The following is a 23283-nucleotide window of genomic DNA, read 5'->3' on the forward strand; positions in this document are numbered from 1 at the left end:
AATTCACGCTATCTAGATGATTAGTTTCTTTTTGTTTTTATAAAAAAATGGAAGGTTATACATCAGATGTCATTTAGTTGAATCATCCTGGCTCTATCTTTCGTACACAAAACAAGTTATATGAAAATGACTTGACTCCAACTCCAATCACTGTTAGACATTACATCCTTCCTAAAACAGAGCTCATGTTCTTGCAAGACTAAAACCTTTCTACACTGAGAACAATCTTTTATACACACACACACACACTACACTGACCTCCAAACCAGTTCTCAAGATTCATTCATAGAAGAATATAAATGAGAAAATTGAGGCCTTATGTTGTCCCAAATCATGGAGCTAGTTATGTTGTTCAAACTATAATTATCACTAGTTTCCCAGGGTCTCAGGGTTTTTTTTTTAATTTGTAAGCTATTCTTAATAAGAGATTTTACTCTAATATATCATATAGTTAAATAATATGGCCAAAATGATATATCATATGGGCAGTTTATTTATTTGAATTAAACTATACACACTCAGTTTGAAATGGAAAAGAGAGAAAAATAATAATTTCAGTTGTGTTATAAATTCTTCCCACTAGGAAAGAATTTATTCAATCAATAAATATATTCCCTGAAACAAGCATGATGGAAATGCCAATATCCTAGTTTCTTTGTTAGCATCAATTTTCTTATACTCTTATAATCTAAGCATCTAGCTGTGTTAAATTGCATTAAATATGTTTAGTTTTCATACAACATGGCTTCCAGCCAAATGCGTCAGCCAGTGTCCAAACAAAATTTTCATTAATGATGGAGGAAAAACTGGCTGTGCTGGGAATATTCTGAGATGGACTGTTGAACTCCATTGCTGTACTTTCATAAAAGATATTTAAGCATAAGTCTTACATCTGAGTTTTCAATTTACAAGATGATTTTAGAAACTTATACAGTGTTTTAAAACCAAATTCCTATGTAGATTCAACACTAAGAATGGATAGAAACATGACAATTTCCCTTGCTTGGGTGAAAGTCTCTGTAAAGCAAGTACTAAGGTATTTGGAACCACTAAAAATGGGACACCGTATAAATGAAATGGGTTAACTTAAATGAGCTCTTTCCTGTTGTTCATGTCTAAGAGTCTATAAATTCTATGAAAAATTTACTCAAAGGTAGTGTTCAATTATCCAATCAATGTAGTTAATTATTGATCAATTATAACTTTTTTAGGCCATGGAAATGAATATTCTGAGAGCTGCAAAGATCACTTACTGAGACAGAGTCTCAGTTGGAATTGCTGAATTGTGTTCCCCCTTTATATTTTTGCTCATTCTCAAGTTCTCTAGATGGTAGTTTTCAAACTCTAGCATAACCCTGAATCACCTCGGGGTGATTTCTGGATCCCACCCCATGTGTTCTGATTGTAAAACTCTGGTGTGCAGCCTGAGTTCTCAGGAGATTCTGGGAACTTCTGACAAGTTCCCAGATGATATTACTGCTAATGGTCCAAGGACCACACTTTAGGATAACCACTGACTTAGAAAAGGATTCAAGTACTCTTTGGATTCAGGCAAGCTCAGTTTACACTGAATGTTAACGATGCTTATTCCTATGTGTGGGGAGGTGAGAGGAAAGAGAAAGAATTGGGCATGATTTACTGTGTCATGTGTTAGGCATTTTTAGAGTAAACTGGGGTCTGAAAATACTCTGATTCACCTACAGAAAATATCCTTCACTGCCCCTACAAAATTATAAGAAATTTCCTAGCCATCAACTGCTAAAACTCTTATCTCTTTTGTAGCTTATAATTAATAGTTTAAGATAATGTTATCTACCAGTAGTTGTCAATGCGCCTGCTTTCCCCGTGGTTCAAATACATAGAGCAAAACCATTCTTTTGACAATTTAACATTTTGGCTCAGCATTTTTTGACATTTGTTTTGTGTTTGGAAGCTGTGATATAACCTCTTTCCTGTGACACGTCAGTTTTTCTGAGTTATCCTTGCCACATCGCATTTCCAGGTTTGATGAAAGATGTGCTTTTCAAATCAATTATCTTCCTTCTTCTTTATTTTTCTCAGGATGGAAATGTTACCTTATAAAAAAATATAAACCATCAGAATTTATCACAATATGAAAAGGTCAGAGATGAAACTGAAGAAAGTGCTTAAGGACTCATCACACCATGAAGGTATCTCCAGGGCAGCATCTTGTGGATTCCATTAAGAAGATCTCTTACGTCTGGCCCATAATCCATTTTTCTTATCCTAAAATTGTGGAAACACAGAAGTTTACACAAAAGAGCAAAGATTGTGTTTCTTTGATAAAATAATAAAGAACTGAAAAAATATCATCTGGCTGGTATGATTGCTTGAAATCTCATTAAACATTAAACAGATAAAGCATTTCAAATAAATTAATAAAAAGCTCTAGTCACTAATGTAGTATCAGTATGAAATTTTTAATGATGAACTGATTAAGACAATATTAAGCAGATTTATCTGACATTTGTAGCTATAGTCTAAATATTGCAAAAAGGAATTCTCTTTCTTTCCCCTGGCCTCAATTTTCTCTGAATGTGCATATGTCATACCTGATACAGAGTAGGTGCTCAGTAAATATTTGCAGAGTAGATGAGGACATTGGACATTGGTGAATATTGATAAAAATTGAGTTTGATAGGTTATGAACATTGTACTTTTATTCAAACCAAGTTTCACTAAATATTCCCTTCTGGAAGGCTTTTAGACTCAGCCTGCTAAAAAATTTTGAACTGAAAGTGGATTTTATTTGTGTATTTTGCATTTTTCTAGTGAAAAAAAATGTATTTATTTACTTAAGAAAGTTGATCATTTGTTTGGGGGAAAAGAAAACAGGTGGATCTGCCCAAAGCTAGATCTGTGTACTTACTGCCTGTCATTCAATGCAGTGTAGTTACCATAACAACTGCTGTGTCACCTGGACCAAAGAATCTTGAGTATTTCTTCTAGAGCATGGAAGCAACTTCCTAAAGGAGAACCCACATTAAGATGGGCTTCTCACTATATTAACCTATAAAACTATTTGGAGAAAATCAGCCTGCTTCCATAAATTAAAATTGATGCTGTGTGTATCAGCTCTCAGAATACAGATTTTCACCTCATTCTTTTGTTTAAGTAAAGTGGCACCAACTCACCTTCTGCTGGGTCTGACCTCCCTCTGGAAAACCTCTGGTGAGGAAAGAAAAGTCACTTGGCAGCCTGGATCACACAAGGGAACTTTATCTGCAGTCTTCCTGTTTTTAACCCCAGCCCCATCTGTATCCAAGTCTTCAATTACAAGGTACCTCCAATTCCTAAGTTTGTCCTCGGATGCTACAATGTGAATTTCTCATCATTACAAGCATTATATTTTAACCCTTTTTCCCTCTTAAATCATTTATCATTCCTCTAAGTACTTTCCATCTTCATACACTGTCTTTCAGATTTACCAATATCTCCAAGTTTTGATCTCAGGGTGACAGCAGTAAAGAGTGGCTTGAAACGAGATCTCAGTTCCCTGCTTGGGAATCGAACCTTGGCCACCTGGGTGAAAACCTGGAATCCTAACCACTAGTCCACCAGTGGTGAATGGCTAGAAGCAGAGCCCTGGCTCTTATCTTCTTTGAAAAAACAATTCTTTACAAAGAGACCAAAGCTGTAAAACATGTACAGAATTTATTATTAGAAGCACAGCACCTGTGGGAGAGCACACAGAGAAGCAGTTTATTTTAAACAGAAGCAAAGCAGAAATACACACCCAGAGAAGAGGGTGGGCACTCTTGCTAATGAGGAGTATGCTAGAGAGGTGGTTAAGTCATTTGTATAAGAGCAGTTTTTCCGGGTCTTTGTTTTCCTCTGGCCAATCATCTTGTTTCATTTCCCATATCTGATTGGACCCAGGGCCCTTCCCAATATGCACATGCATCTTTTAACCAAGATGGATTCCAGCATGAGGGTCTCTGGGAGATTAACAGCACATATTATAGGATAATGCCCCCTCCATTTTTAAACCTGAGAATCTTTTCTTTGCATGCGCAATCAGGGAGGTTTCCTTTACCTCAAGAATGATAGATGTGGTCATCTTATCTTTTTACTCCAGCAGAGCTTAGTTCCTCTCTCCTCCTGCCATTAACTTTTCCTTGAAATGTCAGGGAGAGACAAGTTCCAATTTGCTCAGCTTGACAAACTCCAGCTGCTCAGCCCAGGGGCCCATCTACCTCTTACCTCAGTTTCACTGAAGATTAGGCTGTTCTTGTTTATCATTCTCTGTTGGATTTGGGTAATCTTTGAGAGAAGTTTGTAGAAATAGTAAAAATGTCTTTCTTTACTTAATCATCTTCAAATCATAAGTCCTGAAAATTTAAGCGAAATAAATATGGGAATTTTGCCCTCTATCTTAGGAAAATATTCAAGGTCATAAAAAGTTCTTATGATGCATTTAAAATGTTATTTCTTTTGCTTTTTCTGGTTAAAAACAACTAGTAGTAATTCTATACATTAATTTACACTTATGCTTGCCCTCTAAGAAGGTTCTTATTTGGATACACCTATTTTTTTTTTTTTATTTTTTTATTGATTGATTGATTGATTGATTGATTGCTGTGTTGGGTCTTCGTTTCTGTGCGAGGGCTTTCTCTAGTTGCGGCAAGCGGGGGCCACTCTTCATCGCGGTGCGTGGGCCTCTCACTATCATGGCCTCTCTTGTTGCGGAGCACAGGCTCCAGACGCGCAGGCTCAGTAATTGTGGCTCACGGGCCCAGCTGCTCCGCGGCATGTGGGATCTTCCCAGACCAGGGCTCGAACCCGTGTCCCCTGCATTGGCAGGCGGATTCTCAACCACTGCGCCACCAGGGAAGCCCTGGATACACCTATTATTCCATACCATCTTCATATTAACTTTCAAATCTAGCTTCAGTGCAAACTAGATGTATTGGCCCATTAGACAGACAAACCCAAATCTTAAATCAGCTGTGCTTGGAAAGTGAGGGAACAAAATTAGAAATTACAAAAAATGAAAAAGAGAGACAACAGCAACTCTCTGCACATTATCAAAATTGTGTATTCTCAGGCAATGTGAAATTCCAATTTCTAAAGCTTAGAAAATTTAATGGTTAGGAAACAAAAACTGAGTTATGTTCCATAGTCAGAATGAAAAAACAGTCAAAATGCAAAATTTCCCTCTGTGAGAAATAGGTTTTATTCCATTTTGAGCTATTCAAGAGCTCTGGTGATTGGTGAGCAAAGCCAACTTGTGACTAGCAATAGTCAAATAAGAATAGTCCTCTCTTCGTGATACTGGTGTTCTGAATTTGTTTATGCCTAACTTTAATTATGATGATCTGAGAACCTGGAACTGATGAACAAAAGGCCAAGCCCCTAGAAAAAGCATAATTCCGTGTACCTGGGATGTCTTCTTATCCAAGGAAAGAGAAGGATCTGAAAGAAATAGTTGATATTCTGATTGCTTGTAGTAGATGCCTTGATAAATGAGATTTCTGCCAAGAGTAGGATGTCTTGTATGTGCCTATCAGTTCTAAAATAGAGTGGAAAGAAAGTTCACTGTGAGTTCTCTTGACTTTTCTATCTAAAGATGATTTAGTAGAGAATGAAAAACTTCCATTCAGATGACCACCTTCATATTAAAGGAAATTTTTTTAAAAGTTTGAAACTTCAGGAGCCATTATCATTATTTTCTGTTGTAAGAAGCAGTGAGCCTCCAATTCACCACTTACTCAGTTTAGAGTTTCCTTCTCTACCATTAAATGCTGAAGTCAATAAACATTTTTATTATTTTTGATTGTGGGATCAGAATTTCAGTTATTGGAGAAAAAGATGACATACCTCATAAAAGATGATGAAGTTGGAGGAAATTGGAGGAAAGCAAAAACATCTGTAATTTTTTAGATGTTTTCATTCAAAAAACTATATTTTATTAAAATTATTATCCATTTTTCACATGGTATCTATTTATTTTTGGTTCTTTTCATCACTCTTTTATTGTATGTGTGTCCTAATGAGTCTTCACTAATCTATGGTAATAGGGAAAATGACATATGTTAAAATACCAATGTTGAGGTCCTCAAACAAGCATTACTGAGTCTTCTGTGATATAATAACAAACTGCAGGCATTAGGAAAAAGGACTAATATATTTTATTAATTTCATGTTAATTATGAAGACAGCATACTTCAAAGAATAGTATTTGACCCACTGTGTGTACTAATGTCTGTAATTAGCCACAATTCAATGGGACCTTACTGCATAACTCATATCAGTACCTCACTTAGGGCAACCATCAATGTCTTATATGTTGTTCTTTCATGTACATATCTCAACCTCTCTACCAGAGTACACCCTATCATAAAGAATCCTCACTTGTTTTTTCTTGGTGACTATTACTTTCCTAGCATGGTGTCCAGCACCCAGTATTCAATCAGTAGTGTTTTTGGAATGCATAAATGATTTTCATCTAAGTTCTCTTATTTGCAAAGTACTTTTCTAAAAATATACTTTTTCAAATCCATTCCAGAAGAAACACAAATGTAAAGTGTTTTTGGTTACCTTGGCTGGTTCATCCAGATGATTTGCATCAATGTTACTTTTTTAAAAATTAATTTTTATTGGAGTATAGTTGATTTGCAATGTTGTGTTCATTTCTGCTGTACAGCAAAGCAAATCAGTTATAAATATACATATATCCATTTGTTTTTAGATTCTTTTCCCATATAGGTCATTACAGAGTATTGAGTAGAGTTCCCTGTGCTATACAATAGGTTCTTATTAGTTATCTATTTTATATATAGTAGTGTGTATATGTCAATGCCAATCTCCCAATTTATCTCTCCCCCACTTTTCCCCTTGGTAACCATAAATTTGTTTTCTACATCTGTGACTCTAGTTCTGTTTTGTAAATAAGTTCATTTTTTTTAGATTTCACGTGTAAGTGATATCATATAATATTTGTCTTTCTCTGACTTACTTTACTCAGTATGGCAATCTTTAGATCCATCCACTCCACTGCAAATGGCATTATTTTGTTCTTTTATATGGCTGAGTAATATTCCATTGTATATATGTACCACATCTTTTTTATCCCTTCATTGTCAATGGACATTTAGGTTGCTTCCATGTCCTGGCTATTGTAAATGGTGCTGCAATGAACATTGGGGTGCATGTATCTTTTTGAATTATGATTTTCTCCAGATATATGTCCAGGAGTGGGATTGCTGGATCATATATTAGCTCTATTTTTAGTTTTTTAAGGAACCTCCATTCTGTTTCCCATAGTGGCTGTACCAATTTACATTCCCACCAGCAGTGCAGGAGTTTCCTTTTCTCCACACCTTCTCCAGCATTTATTGTTTGTAGATTTTTTGATAATGGCCATTCTGACTGGTGTGAGGTGATACCTCATTGTAGTTTTGAATTTTTAATTTTCATACTCATTAAGATGATTAATCCTAGAATTAATTATAATGATGGAGGTGATAATATTGACAGGCAGCAATTTTTTTTTTTTTTTTTACAATAGAGAAAGCTTTCAGTCACATGATCCCATTGATCTTTACAAAATTCCGTGTACTTGCATGGTGGTTAATATAATTCTTATTTTACAGTTGAGTGAGTAAAGAAAAAATAAGTCAAGTGACTTGTCCAAAATTACATAGGTAGTAAGTGCAGGTGATGGGAGAACATGTATTCTGGTCTTTCTGACTCCAGTACTTCATGTTAAATGGTCAGTCCTCAAGTTTCAAGTGCCTAAATTATAAAGCCTTCCTCAATCTAAAAACAAAACACACAAACAAAAATAACAAACACCCACTTATTAAAGAAATCACCTGTCCACAGGACCACGTGACTGTAGGAAATTCTCCTCCCATTGCACCTCTCATTCCATGTTTCTGGTACTTTGTTGAGAACAGAAAGTATGTGTTTTCTCAAATTGCTTTCTAATTTACAAGTATATTCTTTTCTGCAGAGAGTACTTTCATTGCCTCCTATTGATTTGTGTTTGTTTATTCATCCTTAATGAGGTGAAGAATATTATGCTGCTGTGCTGCCTGATTTTGAATGGTCACAGATGAATTTATGCCTGAACCATCTGGAAGTTGTGGATCAAGAGAGGCTTAAGGCAGGCGTTGTCCTGCATCTCTCAGAGAAGAGCACACAGAGGGACCAAGTGGAAGTCTCTTCCTGCCTTCCTCCTCTGGGGCCCCTCAAGTTTTCAATTCAATCCCTTCCCTGCCTCGGTTAATGGAAACTTCTTCCAGAGTCTTCTCTCTCCACATTTCTGCTGCTGTCCCACCCCTTACAGTATATTTACCACACTGCAACCAAGGTGGTCTTTTAAAAACAAATCTATTAATCACTTGTCCAAAAGCCTTCAAGAGCTTCTGATACATTTCTCACTTTCCCACTCCCATCCTTTTAATGTGTGTTTTGAAAATAGACCACCATTACCATTTTCCTTACCATGAAAAAAAATCTCAGAAAAGGATAAAAGTATAATGTAGCTTTAGCTTAAATTTATCATTTTCTATTATTTAATGACTTTCAAAGCATACCATGGTCTATCAACTATTTTATTTTTATAGACCTGTAAAATTGAGCATCCATGCTCTTTAGGACTTGCCAATCTAGATGGCTGATAAAAGACTAAATGTGAGTTCCTTCTATGGTTTATGATAGTGCTGTATTTCTACACCATCCATTGCCTTTTTTTGTGGGAAAACAGAACTTCTGTGTCCTTATTCTTCAAGGAGAGGATTCTTAAACTCCACTGGGTAGTCTATGTCCCTAAACTCCACTTCTATGTGATTATATTCCCAGAGCCAATCATTTCAATGGAAGAAGAACCTTCATGACTATAGGAAATCCATTTAGTATCCCACCTGAGATGAAAATTAAATCCTATAATTCCTTTTTTGTTTATTTTGTTTTGTTTAGCTTCAAATTTGATATCTTTTAAAAGAGATAAATTAACCCACTGTGTGAAACTATTCCCTTTTTGGCTATCCACTAAAATAAAATTAAAATTTTATTAGTTTGAAGGAATTTTTCTTGGAATATTTCTTGGAACAGTTCACTATCTAATAAACTTTAGTTTTTCAAAATTCAGTTAGCAGCCAAATGTTTATTAATACTCTTATTTTCATCATAGTGGTCTTTTGAAATAAGCATGCACAATATTCTGTAAGCAGGCTTGAGCATAATGTTTGTTGAGAACAGATAGAAATTGATTTATTAAGTAAATATTTACTAAAGCTCAATTCCATAGTAATTCACAGGATATTAAGCACGAAATAACAGTCCGTAGAGAATGCTAGTATAGCTGCCAAAAGCATACTAAAAAAGCATACACAGAGTTTTCAGCAGTGTACAGCCACTCCAGAAGTTATATGCAAAACAGAAAAACAGTATTTACACACTCGCTTATAGGAAAGCAAAATCTCTCGTAGAGATTGATTGTTGAGAGAAAATTCTCTCCGAGTCTCTAAATTTCTGTGTGTCTAATGAGTGGGGGCATTAATGCCCTTTTGCTCTAAAATATCTTTCCAAGGATATGTGTATAGAAAAATAGCCTTGTAAATTAGAGATGATATCTCTCCCTGGAACAGGGGACATGTTTGCTTAGTGTTCAATATAATAATTTCTCCTTCTAGAAAAATCATCAGGCAGGTCTGCTTACTATTCATTATAAAAGATACAAGTTACTGAAGTTTAGGTTCTTCAGCTGTGAAACAAAATTTTCTGCATGCTGCATGTCTTCCATGAGACTTGGGGGACCAGGAGGAATGATACAAACATGAAGCTCATGCTGCCTTCTCTGCTGTGTGTAATAATCTCCTTTGTCTCTGACCAAGATATCTCATGTCTTCTGTTAACATCCACAAGACTATGGAAGGTTTACTACCTTGCAAATAGGGTGAAAATATTATATTCTTAGCAGTTCTTGACATTAATTGTTAGATATCTAATATTTACAGTTTTAACAAATACCACTAGAAAAGAGGGTATCAAGTTATGGTCCTGTTTTACACAGAAAACAGCCCCTATCTGTCTTGATTGTTGAAAGGGGACTTAGGAATCACAATCAATTGTCCTTGGAAGCTCTAAGAATGCAGTGCACCATGCCCCATTGTGCAGTCTGAATTTATACTTCTTGCTATTTATGCTATTTATACTACTCAGTGTGAAATTCTAATAAAAGACTGATTAGAATTCTTGAAGGAGATAATGGAGAGAAGGGGCAAGATACAATAAATGATAAGATAATAGCTGAACATTTTCTGGAATTCAAGAAAAACCGGAAACTTAAGGTGAGGGAAGCATATCCAGCCTCAGCTTCATTTGAGGTCCCTCCCTCTCCTGCAGTCACACTGGTCATTTTTCAGCTTCTTAAACATGCCAAATTCTTTGCACTTTCGGGGGCACAACCATACTATTCTCTTTCTAGAATGCTATTTCCAGGAAGTGGTGGGCTTTTACTCATCCTTTAACTTCAGCGGCACATCTCTGAAAATTCTTCTCTAACCATTTTATCTAAAATAGTCTCATTTCCCTTATTTTTCACAAAGCATCTTTTTTTATTTCCATGGAGTATGGTTACTTTATTGATATATGCATGTACTTGTTTATTATTGTCTCTCATGGTGAGGGCTGAGACCATATACCTTCATGTTCTTCACTGTATCCTATCTTTGGACAGCTTTAACAAAGTACCATAGACTTGGTGGCTTGTAAACAACAGAAATGTATATCTCACCATTCTGGAGCTGGAATTCCGAGATCAGGGTGCCAGCATGGTGAAGTTCTGGTGAAGGCCCTCTTCTGTGTTGCAGAATTCTTGTTGTATACTCACATGACAGAAAGAGGGTAAGAGAATTCTCTGGGGATACTAATTCCCATTCATGAGGGACCCCACTTCCATGCCCTAAATACCTCCCAAAGGCTCCAACTCCTAATACTAGCAGTTTGGAGGTTAGAACTTCAACATATGAATTTGAAGGGGACACACATTCAGTCCACTGCATATCCTCACTGCTAAGCACAATGCCTAGCAAATGGCAAGACCTCAATAAATGTTTGTTGATTGAATAAATATATCACCAAATGTAAGCACTTAATCCAATGAACATAAATATCAGATTAAATAAATATGTATAGTTATAAAACTATTATGTATTTTTATATAAAACTGTAAAATGATTGAAAAGAAAATCCCTTTATGATGGGCTGTGACAAAAAAAAAAAAAAAAAAAGTAACTAGTAACTCCAACAAAGCCCATAGGTAACTGCAAGCTGTTGTGCGTGATAATTTAAGTGGTATAATTTCAACAGAAAGTTTCATTTCTGGGTAGATAACTTGAGAAATATAAGTGTGAGTATATTAGTGAAAACTAGAAAGGTGAATCCTAACTGGAACTTAGAACAGAATATGTCCTTTCCAAATTACTAAAATGAGACAAAGAATTAAGAAAGATGACCACTGCCCCAAAACAAGTACAGCTACTTCTTTAAAGACCATCAGACCAAGACAGATTCAAGACTGAATTTTTAAAAATCTTTATCGAATATAAAGATGTTTAAACTTTTCCAAAGCATTTTTATGGTGTTTAAACTTTTCCAAAGCATTAAGAAAGACAAAGCACTCGTATGAATGTTGATGATAAGATCCTATATAAGTTATTATAACTTAGACACAAGCAGTGTGTTAAAATAATAATGCACCATGACCTAGAGTGTTTTATCCTGATTTAACTAAGGAGATCATACAATTTATTGTCCAAACAAAACCTTTTTGAAAGTAAAAGAGGGTTCTATTAATAATTACTTTCCATACCCAATATTCAATCTATATGGAATTGGTATTGGCTCCACATTCAAAACATGTACAGAATTCAAACACTTCTCCCTATATATTCGATTTCAGCTTTGTCTGAACCGTATTAACGTCTCTCCTGGTTTTCTGCAATCATTCCTAACTGCTCTCACTGCTTCCACTACTGCCTTTTACAGTTTTTGTTCTTGTTGCTGTAGAAGAATCCTTTAAAAATGTATATTAGATTATAGCCCTTTCTGCTCAGAACTTTCTGATGTCTTCCCCTATCCCTCAGAGTAAAAGTCAAAGTCCTTTTGGTCAATGAGGTTCAATACGATTTAACCCCTCCTCCCTACCCCCTACCCCCAGTGCTCTCCCTCTAGCTTGCTCCCCTCTATCTATACGAATATCCCTGCTGTTCCTTGAATTTATCGGTTAATTTCCTTGTTTAGGACCTTACAACTGGCTCTTCTCTCTGCCTGAAATGTTTTCCCCAAAGATATCAGTCTGGTTTATCTCCCTCAAGGCTTTGTTACAATGTCACCTTCTAAATGAAGCCTGCCTATCAACTATATTTAAATTGTACTCACTCACCCCATCCATTACTTCCCTGACTGAAATGTCATATCTATTTATTTTCTCTATTGTACTTACAACATTATAATATAGTATTTGTTCACTTACATTTATTGCTTATTTTCTCTTCTTATATACCAGAATATAAGTGCCATAAGGGTAAAATTTCTTTCTCTTTTGTTCTCTTTTCTTCTCTTTGTCCTTTTTCATTTATATTAGGCGGCTAATAAATGTTATTCAATTAATGAATGAGTTAACTATTTTCTCCTGAAATTTTTCTAGAATTTCAACTTGACTCTTCTTATATATTCTAGTTCTCTTGAACATGTTATTCAGTTTTCCCAAGGCCAAGTCTGATAACTCTGGCTCTTCTGTGGGTAAGTTTCTGTCATGTTATTTCAGACTTTCCTCCTCTTTCTCCATATGCCTTGTTATTTTTTGGTTGACTACCTGACATTGTAGAGGTAATCCAAAGCACTGGATGATGTTACCTTTTTCCAGAAAGGATTTACTCTGCCTTTGGCAAGCAGTTAGGTGAGAGGCAGATCACTTTAAGTCATTCAGAGATTGAACTGATTCACAGTTAAAAGTCTTTATGAGGGCTGGTCTATTCTAGATTGCTATTACTTAGTGGTATAGCCCTTCAGAGGTCCCAGCTGAAAGATGGGCATTTTAGTCCCCATCCACTTTGACAGGTCCTTAACTCCAATATTTTGCCTCCCAAGCACTACAAACTTGCTAAAAATTCTATTCAGTGATTCGGCCTCTCAACCACCTTGCTTGGAAGAAGTTTGGATGATATAAACTACGGCTGTATTGGAAGTAGATGTCCCGATATTTACAGACTATCTGCCATAAATCCTTGTGTATAAACACATTACATAAGCTTTAAATAATGCATGATTAAATGTGGATTCAGCTATTTCCAAAAACTTTGTTTCTTTCTTTTATAAAGTCACAAAATTAAATATTTCTTGAAACACTTAATCAAGATACAGGTATCCTCCACGTTTCAAAATTTCTCTTTACACCACTTTGTTTTTACAAGAGACCCACATTAGTATCTGTTTTCACTAACCAAAAGAAATCCAAAGAGGACTTTCACTTTTATAAAAAAAGCCAAAAAGTGAAAATAGTGTTCAGTGTTTGTTTTGCAGGGAGCCATTATATAGGCAGCTGCACCCGGAGCAGCCAGAGTGGCACCGCCAAGCTCTTTCCCCAGGAACCACACACAGCATCTCAGCTTCAAGCCACCACAGCTTTGAACTTTGTGCGAGCATCTATGCCTTATCTCCATTTATTTTGTGTATTCATTAGCAAGATGTGTCCTAAGGTAATTGCTTCTTTGTTTTATGCCATTTTGGCTTACAAAAGTCTTCATAGGAACGCTCTACTTTCAGATAGCTGGCAAAACCTGTACCTGTTTATATAAGATAACTTACTTAACTATAATGCTAAAATTATTTTTCCCAGATTGGAAAAATAAGTAAATATCATCCCTCATGAAAGAATTTTGTTAAAACCAATAAAAGAATCTCTATGTCTGGATATGACATAAACCACGCTCATAATACTAGATTATGCAATGTAGAACAGAATTTCTCAATGTGTGTTTCTTTTTAGAGGTATTTTATCCCTTTAAAACACGTCCCCCCCCCTCAAAAAAATGAAAAGTTTATGTTCAAATATATTTGGGATTTCCTACATACATGTCCCCAGCTTGGGGACATGGGATGTGTTAGGATTTTAAACGTTTTGAATGTTATACACGAAAGACTTGCTTTCCTTTTTCTAAGTCAAGATTTTCCTACCTTATTTAGAAGATAACTTTTTTTCATTTTATACCTATTGACATCCAAAGGAAGTTGTTTTCCATTTGACATATATTAAATAATTGTGCTCTGGAAGAAACTGAATAATATAATAGAGTCTCTATCTTCCAGGGACTTTTTAAAAATAAGTTAAAGAGAAAAATATATTCACATTAAGTTAAAATGGAATATACAGTTAAACTCACTTTAAGACTCTAACACAAAAGAAGTCATGATTGTAAAACTAATTACCCAGTCCTTTGTGATCAAGTGTACCATGGCATCAGAAGACCAAAACCAATGCCAGGGTTTAATTTAATTAGCATTATAATTTGCAACAATGAATACAAAGTCTTCAAGGTTAAAACTACAGAAGAGCAAGCTTTGAAAATCCCAATCCTGAAACATTGTTATTTGCCAACCAAGTAAAGGTCACAGTATTTTTTTATTTATTAACTTAGAAGGTTTAGGGTGATCCCAGCAAATATAGTGCAATAAAAATGGAAGCCATTAAAATAGCCTTGCTTTCTTGTGTAACAAAACCTGGACATTACAGGGTATTCCAAAATAACACACAACCGGTTTTTTCTTATATATTTCTCATTAACTTTTTAAAGCCTCCTGACTTTGTGGAATCACTGCAGTAAGTTCTAAATGAGGTATGAAATGGAAAACAAAATATAGCCTGTCTTTACCTCCTCCTCAGCAATAGGCAATAGCATGCCTGATTACTTTGGTTTTGTTTTTCATTTTTGGAGAGTTTTTTAGCCAAATTACTGTCAGGATTGTCATCCTCTTCTATATAAAGCTTTTAAAGAAACCCAACACAGTCACACAAACATGCACTGAGGGGACACATAAAAATCAAGACTTCAGAATTCATTCAGATCATAGCATATTTCACCTACTCTGACCTGCTATTTTAGCTTTTATTATCTGTGGTGTTGTGGTATTCTCTCTCTGTGTGTCTCTCTGGCCTGTTTTCTTAACTGATCTTAAAAAGAGTTTTCATATTGGAATCAACACAATGGCATCAGAGACTATCTCTTGCACTACTTAAAGTCAAGATAAGAACCCCCACCATGGTATTTGTGATTTTAGAAATATCATTGTTTTTCACTGTCTCCCATAACATAAAAATGTATCTTTCCTCTCACTGTGTTTAGCAGTGAGAAAACTTTGGGAGATAGGAAGTTCATTAGAGTACTTATGGACTCAGGTAACAGTATATCTGACTAAAAGTGGGTATATAAACAATATGGGTTAATTTTTTCCCTAATAACAATGAGTCTGTAGATATGCAGATCAGGGTTGGTTAAGTGACTAAGCAGTTGTCAGGACTCTATGTCAGCTTCTCTGGCCTTGAACTCATGGTCACAAAATGGCTACAGTAGCTCAATAACACCTTCATAGGACAATATACAAAAGTAAGAAGGAAGGAGCAGTGGTTTCTTTTTCATGAACAGTCTTTATTCAAGAAGAAATAAATATTTCCTGCAAGTCTTCAGTAAACTGCTTTCCTGTCTCACTGGCCATCATTGTATCACTTGCCTGTGCCTTGGCTGAAAGGATGATTAGGACAACAAGCATCCAGCATTTTTAGCCTCCATAATGCTAAATGGACTCTGCCGGCAAGGAAAAAGGCTGTCAAATATCTAACTGTAGCTACCTCAGGAAGAGGCAAAGGAAGTGGCTTTTTCCTTATATAGACCACTAGTCCTGTTTGGGCAACCATGCATTGTACAATTTTACTTTTCTTTGACGTTGAATCCATTCTTATCTTGTTTCCACTAGACTAAGAAAATTTTTCTTAATTTAAAAGGACACATTTTGTTTATCCATCTTATATAAATATGAACCTTTAATACTGTTCTTCTTGAATAAGTTTTCAATTGGTTTTCAACCCCACCATAGCATTAATGAGGAAAAGTTAAAATCCAAATTACTCCTAAGGTTAAACCAACAAATTGCTTGAAATTTAAGGATGAGCCAATATCTGGCTTTAAAATCATAAGTCTATGTAGCTTCAGACAGTCTAATAAATCCTGCTGAAACTGTGCACAAAATTTCTAAATCTTTATGTACGGATACTTTGTTTTGTATAAGAAGCCCAAAGCTTTGGCAAATTCTTAAAGTGTCCACACCCTCTAAAAGTTTAGAAACACTAATAACAATGATAATTATATAATTATCAGGGTGTTTATATGAGCTTATAGGTTGTTTTTGAAAAAAACTCTCATCTACATTTTAGAAATAGCTTTGATGAATAGTGTCATTATATTTAGAGCCATAGTTTCACAAAAGCATTTTCATAAAGTCCATAATATTTGTTGCTTATCCATATTATTGAACAGAGGAATTATTGACCTTCTTTATGCCTAACTCCAGTAAAGGTCAATTGACTACAGAAAAAGTAGATAGGAGCCTCATCTTTTATTTTCTTTCTGTGTACTTCTTCTTCCAGCTGTTCTGTAAGTTGTGTTTTTGAAGTGTGCCATTGGTTTATCACAACTGAAACTTAGCAGAAAAACGTAAAGCTCAGGTGAAATTTGTCCAAGGTCATATAGATAATAACTGTTGGAGACTCAAAGCTAGGACACATGATGCTGAGTCTAATACTCTTTTTACTCTATCACAACTGGCTTTCTTTATGAGGGTTATTTACAGTATAATCTATATGCCCGTACTGGGAGAAAAAAAAATACTATTCTGATTATTCTACATGTTTAGTTGGTCTACAGAGGCAGTTCACAGAATTCAAGGTAAATTTTCAAATGTACGCGTTTTCAGTAACAACATTGCAATTCCATTGACTACATTAACAATCCCCACATTATATATGTTTAGTAATACATTCCTTGAAGACCATACACATAAATTCAGAAAATAGGGTAAATCCTCTTTGATTTGTGATTCTAGTTATTTGAGTAAATGTCATGTATACACAGAAAAATAATTAAAATATTAAAATTTCCATTTGATCTTTAAGAATGAAATTAGTTGTCAATAATTTTTGTTTCTATTTTAATCATTGTGAACAATACATTTAATTAAATGTGATAGTTTTCCTCAATTTTATGCTATAGATGGTTTAAATCTTCATTTAAATGTTAATTGCCAGTAACATCAGGGAAAATGCTTTATAATTCAATTTTATTCTGCCTTAATTTTATAAAATCCAGGATATTTATTTCATTATAAAGTATGATGGGACATAATGATTATGAGAAGTTGAAAATGAATATAAAATTCTGCAGTAGTCTCCAAACAATTTTGCATGATGATTCCAAAAGAGTAAAACATACTGTTTTCATGTTAGTTTCAGCAAATGGAGGTTAAAATTCACAGTTACAGTCAAGCTGCAAAACTCTTCTTCATTCAAAAGAGGAAATGATTACCTTCTGGTCCTTTCATTAGTTATCAGCAAGTTGCTACAATTAGATTAGGGATGGATGAAGACCTTATTTTCCATTTCATTCTGTGTTACATTATCTGTGCAGTGCATATTGTGTATTTAATAGAAGTTTAGAGAAAAAAGGTTAAATAGATTTATAATTTTGATGGGCTCAGTAAGGAACAGTGCCATAGTTGCCTGGTCAGACTGAAAATCAATTTGTGAGTTTAAAATGCAAACCGTGCTCAGTTTTAAGCAGAACTATTGCTAGACCTTCCTTAGGGAGGCGCTGGCCTATTCTTTTCACAGGTGTCTCCAGGATGCCTAAGAAGAAGATGTTATTCCTAGCATATAACAGTTATGAGAATCTCATGTTGAGCCAGCAGATTTATTCAGCATTAGTAGAGAGACCTCACTAATTTTATACTGTGCCAAAGAACTGTTCAAGTATTTAGTAAAGGCTAATAATCATTATTTACTTTAATTATTATCACATGAATTTTGTGATATATCAATTTTTTAATGACACCTTCAATCTTTCACATACCCATGCCCTTTGTCATGTGAATTTATACATTCTCCCACCAAAGGATGGATTATGTTTCCCTGTCCTTTGATTTTAGTTGGACATATGACTAGTATAGATAAAAAGATGTTATCAAATGATACACAAACCAAGACTTAAAAAAAGGGCTCACATATTTCCACTTGTGCTCTTACATCTTTGTCTCTGCCCAAGTTGGCCTGCTGGAAGATGAGGAATGCAGGACCCAGTGACCTCTGTTGCCCCAGTCAGTCATGTTACAGACGTGTCAGTGATCCCAGCTGAAAACAGAAGAACTGTCCAGGCAAGCTCAGCCTTAAAAACTCACCTGTACGCACTCAGGGGACCTACACACAAAGACGGAGCCAATTCCAAAGCTGAACCCAAGGAGTTGTGCAAACAAAGAAAAGAACAGGATATTTCTCCCAGCAGCCTCAGGAGCAGCAAATCAAATCTCCACAATCAACTTGATGTATGCTGCATCTCTGGAATGCCTGAATAGACAACGAATCATCTGAAAATTGAGGTGGTGGACTTTGGGAGCAACTGTAGACTTGGGGTTTTCTTTCTGCATCTAATTTGTTTCTAGTTTCATGTTTATCTTAGTTTAGTATTTAGAATTTATTATCATAGGTAGATTTGTTTATTGATTTTGTTCCTCTCTTCCTTTTTCTTTTCTTTTTTTTTTTAAAGTAACAGCTACTTTATTTATTTATTTATTTATTTATTTATTTATTTATTTATTTTTAGCTGTGTTGGGTCTTCGTTTCGTGCGAGGGCTTTCTCTAGTTGCGGCAAGCGGGGGCCACTCTTCATCGTGGTGCGGGGGCCACTCTTCGTCGCGGTGCGCGGGCCTCTCACTATCACGGCCCCTCCCGTTGCAGGGCACAGGCTCCAGACGCGCAGGCTCAGCAGTTGTGGCTCACGGGCCCAGTTGCTCCACGGCATGTGGGATCTTCCCAGACCAGGGCTCGAACCCGTGTCCCCTGCATTAGCAGGCAGATTCTCAACCACTGCGCCACCAGGGAAGCCCTCCTTTTTCTTTATGTATATATATATATATATATATATATTTTTTTTTTTTTTTCTTTCCTTCTTCTCTTTTTGGGAGTGTGTATGTGTATGCTTCTTTGTGTGATTTTATCTGTATAGATTTGCTTTTACTATTGGTCCTACTGTTCTGTCTGTCCATTTTTTTTTTTTTTTTTTTGGTATACATTTTAGCACTTGTTATCATTGGTGGATTTGTGTTTGGTTTGGTAACTCTCTTCTTTTTTTTTCTTATTACTTTTAAATAATTTTTAAATTTTTTTATTTTAATAAATTTATTTTATTTTTTTCTTTCTTTCTTTCATTGTTACTCTCTTTCCCTCTGAGCCATGTAGCTGACAGGGTCTCAGTGCTCCGACTGGGTGTCAGGCCTGTGGTTCTGAGGTAGGAGAGCTGAGTCCAGGACATTGGTCCACCAGAGACAGCCTGGCTCCCTGTAATACCAAATGGTGAAAGCTCTCCCAGAGTTCTCCATCGCAATGCTAAGACCCAGGTCCACTCAACAACAAGCAAGCTACAATGCTGAACACCCTATGCTAAACAACTATCAAGACAGGAACAAAACCACACCTATTAGCAGAGAGGCTGCCCAAAATCCTAATAAGGTCACAGACACCCCGAAACACACCACCGGACGTGATCCTGCCCAACAGAAAGACAAGATCCAGCCTCATCCACCAGAATACAGACACCAGTCTTCTTCACCAGGAAGCCTACACAACCTACTGAACCAACCTTAGCCACTGGGGACAGACACCAAAAACAACGGGAAATACGAGCCTACAGCCTGCAAAAAGGAGACCCCAAACACAGTAAGTTAAGCAAAATGAGAAGACAGAGAAACACACAGCAGATGAAGGAACAAGGTAAAACCCCACCAGACCAAACAAATGAAGAGGAAATAGACAGTCTACCTGAAAAAGAATTCAGAGTAATGATAGAAAAGGTATCCAGAATCTTGAAATTGAATGGAGAAAATACAAGAAACATTTAACAAAGACCTAGAAGAACTAAAAAGCAAACTAACAATGATGAACAACACAATAAATGAAATTAAAAATTCTCTGGAAGGAATCAATAGCAGAATATCTGAGGCAGAAGAATGGATAAGTGACCTGGAAGATAAAATAGTGGAAATAACTACTGCAGAGCAGAATAAAGAAAAAAGAATGAAAAGAATTGAGGACAGTCTCAGAGACCTCTGGGACAACATTAAATGCACCAACATTTGAATTATAGGGGTCCCAGAAGAAGAAGAATAAAAGAAAGGGTCTGAGAAAATATTTGAAGAGATTATAGTTGAAAACTTCCCTAATATGGGAAAGGAAATAGTCAATCAAGTCCAGGAAGCATAGAGAGTCTCATACAGGATAAATCCAAGGAGAAAAACGCCAAGACACATATTAATCAAACTATCAAAAATTAAATACAAAGAAAAATATTAAAAGTAGCAAGGGAAAAAAAACAAAAAACATACAAGGGAATCCCCAAAAGGTTGACAGCTGATCTTTCACCAGAAAATCTGCAAGCCAGAAGGGAGTGACAAGATATATTTAAAGTGAAGAAAGGGAAAAACCTACAACAAAGATTACTCTACCCAGCAAGGATCTTATTCAGATTCACTGGAGAAATTAAATTGTTTACAGACAAGCAAAAACTAAGAGAATTCAGCACCACCAAACCAGCCTTGCAACAAATGCTAAAGGGACTTCTCCAGGCAGGAAACACAAGAGAAGGAAAAGACCTACAATGACAAAGCCAAAACAATTAAGAAAATGGACAGAGGAACATACATATCGATAACTACCTTAAATGTAAATGGATTAATTATCCCACCAAAAGACATAGACTGGCTGAATGGATAAAAAAACAAAACCCATATATATGCTGTCTACAAGAGACCCACTTGAGGCCTAGGGACACATACAGACTGAAAGTGAGGGGATGGAAAAAGATATTCCAAGCAAATGGAAATCAAAAGAAAACTGGAGTAGCGATTCTCATATCAGACAAAATAGACTTTAAAATAAAGACAATTACAAGAGACAAAGAAAGACACTATATAATGATCAAGGGATCAACCCAAGAAGAATATATAACCATTGTAAATATACATGCACTCAACATAGGAGCACCACAATACATAAGGCAAATGCTCACAGCCATAAAAAGGGAAATTGACAGTGACACAATCATAAAAGGGGACTTTAACACCCCACTTTCACAAATGGACAGATCATCCAAAATGAAAATAAATAAGGAAACACAAGCTTTAAATGATATATTAAACAAGATGGATTTAATTGATATTTATAGGACATTCCAACCAAAAACAACAGAATACACTCTCTTCTCAAGTGCTCATGGAACATTCTCCAGTATAGATCATACCTTGGGTCACAAATCAAGCCTCGGTAAATTTAAGAAAACTGAAATCATATCAAGTATCTTTTCCGAACACAATGCTATAAAACTAGATATCAATTACAGGAAAAAAACTGTAAAAAATACAAACACATGGAGGCTAAACAATACACTACTAAATAACCAAGAGATCACTGAAGAAATCAAAGAGGAAATCAAAAAATACCTAGGAACAAATGACAATGAAAACACGACGACCCAAAATCTATGGGATGCAGAAAAGCAGTTCTAAGAGGGAAGTATATAGCAATACAATCCTACCTCAAGAAACAAGAAACATCTCAAATAAACAACCTAACCTTACACCTAAAGCAATTAGGGAAAAACGAACAAAAAGACCCCAAAGTTAGCTGAAGGAAAGAAATCATAAAGATCAGATCAGAAATAAATGAAAAAGAAATGAAGGCAACAATAGCAAAGATCAATAAAACTGAAAGCTGGTTCTTTGAGAAGATAAACAAAATTGATAAACCATTAACGAGACTCATCAAGAAAAAAAGGGAGAAGACTCATATCAATAGAATTAGAAATGAAAAAGGAGAAGTAACAACTGACACTGCAGAAATACAAAAGATCATGAGAGATTACTACAAGCAACTATAAGTCAATAAAGTGAACAACCTGGAAGAAATGGACAAATTCTTAGAAAAGCACAACCTTCCATGACTGAACCAGGAAGGAATAGAAAATATAAACTGACGAATCACAAGCACTGAAATTGAGACTGTGATTAAAAATCTTGAAACAAATAAAATCCCAGGACCAGATGGCTTCACAGGTGAATTCTAACAAATATTTAGAAAAGAGTTAACACCTATCCCTTTCAAACTCTTCCAAAATATATCAGAGGGAGGAACACTCCCAAACTCATTCTATGTGGCCACCATCATCCTGATGCCAAAACCAGACAAAAATGTCACAAAGAAAGAAAACTACAGGCCAATATCACTGATGAACATAGTTACAAAAATCCTCCACAAAATACTAGCAAAAAGAGTCCAACAGCACATTTAAAGGATCATACACCATGATCAAGTGGGGTTTATCCCAGGAATGCAAGGATTCTTCAATATATGCAAATCAATCAATGTGATACACCATATTAACAAATTGAAGGAGAAAAAAGTATGATCATCTCAATAGATGCAGAGAAAGCTTTCGACAAAATTCAACACCCATTTATGATAAGACCCTCCAGAAAGTAAGCAAAGAGGGAACTTTCCTCAACATAATAAAGGCCATATATGACAAACCCACAGCCAACATCACTCTCAATGGTGAAAAACTGAAACCATTTCCTCTAAGATCAGGAACAAGACAAGGTTGTCCATTCTCACCACCATTATTCAACATAGTCTTGGACGTTTTAGCCACAGCAATCAGAGAAGAAAAAGTAATAAAAGGAACCCAAATCAGAAAATCAGAAGTAAAGCTGTCACTGTATGCAGATGACACAATACTATACATAGAGAATCCTAAAGATTCTACCAGAAAACTACTAGAGCTAATCAATGAATTTGATAAAGTAGCAGGATACAAAATTAATGCACAGAAATCTCTTGTATTCCTATACACTAATGATGAAAAATCTGAAAGAGAAATTAAGGAAACACTCCCATTTACCACTGCAACAAAGAGAGTAAAATACCTAGGAATAAACCTA

Source organism: Balaenoptera ricei, chromosome 20 (assembly GCF_028023285.1).
Source record: "Balaenoptera ricei isolate mBalRic1 chromosome 20, mBalRic1.hap2, whole genome shotgun sequence".
Classification (NCBI taxonomy): domain Eukaryota; kingdom Metazoa; phylum Chordata; class Mammalia; order Artiodactyla; family Balaenopteridae; genus Balaenoptera; species Balaenoptera ricei.